This window comes from Propithecus coquereli, unplaced genomic scaffold (assembly GCF_000956105.1).
Source record: "Propithecus coquereli isolate 6110/MARCELLA unplaced genomic scaffold, Pcoq_1.0 Scaffold171, whole genome shotgun sequence".
Taxonomy (NCBI): domain Eukaryota; kingdom Metazoa; phylum Chordata; class Mammalia; order Primates; family Indriidae; genus Propithecus; species Propithecus coquereli.
Genome location: NW_012141747.1, coordinates 4,441,142 through 4,443,195, shown reverse-complemented (window position 1 = coordinate 4,443,195; position 2,054 = coordinate 4,441,142). Strand labels below are relative to the sequence as shown.

At 44.0% G+C, this 2,054-nt stretch overlaps 1 pseudogene; it reads right to left on the bottom strand.

Moving 5' to 3' along the window:
- Positions 1-504: 504 nt before the first annotated feature.
- Positions 505-1,744, bottom strand: LOC105808271 (annotated as a pseudogene).
- Positions 1,745-2,054: the final 310 nt, after the last annotated feature.

Here is a 2,054-nt window from a genome sequence, read left to right as displayed (position 1 = left end):
ACCTGGCATCACCCTGAAGGAATTCTATCTTCACGCTTTTGGGGAAGTTTACCAAAATGGCTTCAGAGTAGACTAACTTTACACAGCACATTAAAAAAAAAAAAAAAAAGACACATTTATTCAGCATCATGATCAGACTATTACATTTAGCAATCAACAGCATGGGTGCAAAAAAAAAATCTACATTAAAACCTTTTGTTGGAATGCTTTACACTTTCCACAGAACAGAAACTAAAATAACCTGTTATACAATTAGTCACAAATACAGTCCTCGAGTTTTTTGCCCATACACATGAGTATTGTCTAAAACATGTCTTCTTTGTAGCAGCTAGGCCCTGCCACCACTGTGCTTGGCTGAGTTCACAAATCTGTTGTAACCTGTAGCTTCTCTGTCACTTCTCTGGCTCACCTCTCCTGCTAAGCTTTGTTTCCTGGGAATAATTAAAACCTTCTGCCACTGCCATAGCTACTGCTGCTACTGGAACCACCACAGCCACCTTAGTTTCATGGTTTGGCAAAGTATTGGCGTCCACCACCATAGGAGCCAGAGCTTCTGCCTCCAAAATTTCCTCCCTTCATGGGTCCAAAATTTGAAGACTGATTGTTGTAATTGCCAAAATCATTGTAGCTTCCACCACCTCCAAAATTGCTTCCACTACCACCACCAAAGCCGCCTCCGCCTCCTCCGTTGTTATAGCTGTCATAGCTGCCACTCCCGCCATAGCCACTGCCCTGGTTTCCATAACCCTGGCCACCACTTCCATAGCCTCTGCTTCCACCAGAGTAACCAGGGCCGCCTCCTCCATAACCACCATCATTACCAAATCCATTGTACCCATACTCACTGCCACCATATCCACCACCACCATGGCTGCCACCAAAGCCACCTCAACCACTGAAGTTTCCTACATGGCCAAAGTTGTCATTTCCCACCAAAACCACCTCCATGACCACCACCAAAGTTTCGAGAACCACTTCGACCTCTTTGGCTGGATGAAGCACTAGCCATCTCTTGCTTCGACAGGGCTTTCCTTACTTCACAGTTGTGGCCATTCACAGTATGGTATTTCTGAATGACAGTCTTATCCACAGGATCATGGTCATCAAAGGTTACAAAAGCAAAGCCCCTCTTCCTGCCACTGCCTCTGTCAGTCATGATTTCAATCAATTCAATTTTCCCATACTGTTCAAAATAGTCTCTTAGGTGATGTTCTTCAGTATCTTCTTTAATGCCACCAACAAAGATCTTTTTCACAGTTAAGTGGGCACCTGGTCTTTGAGAATCTTCTCTGGAGACAGCTCTCTTTGATTCCACAACTCTTCCATCCACCTTGTGTGGCCGTGCATTCATTGCTGCATCCACCTCCTCCACAGTGGCATATGTGACAAACCCAAAGCCCCTGGAGCGCTTGGTGTTTGGATCTCTCATTACCACACCGTCCGTGAGCATTCTCCATTGCTCAAAATGGCTCCTCAGACTCTCATCGGTCGTTTCAAAGCTCAACCCTCTGATGAATAGCTTCCGCAGCTGTTTGGGTTCTTTAGGAGACTCTGACTTAGAGATGACGGCAGTGGGAAGAGAGACTTTAACGATGCTTCCTCGGCAGCATCCACGGGCAGAAAGGGACCAGTCCATTTTTAAAGACTTTAAAAGCTGTAAATCCAAGTCTACAGCCTTATCCTGCAGTTGAACTGGTGTGTGATCTTTCCCATTCCCATTTTTGCAGACAGTCACACTGTACATACCAGCTGAATAAAAAGAACCTATCCTCTCCCATCCCATCCCCAAGTTTTAATTTTTAATCTTCAATGAGTTGTTTTGAATTTTTTGGTCGATTTCCTTCCTCACATGATCTCTCTTATCTTTTATAATATCAACATCTACATACCTTAAGATAATGACCTTATAAAAAAGAAAACAGGAAGGAAGAAGCCTGAAAGGTGAGATGCATTGGTTTTACCCTTCATCCTCTGAAAGAAGCAATGCAAAACAGCTAGCCCAACCTTGCCATTCCTTCTCCAAAGGAACCTCATTAAAGAGTAAACTTCTAACA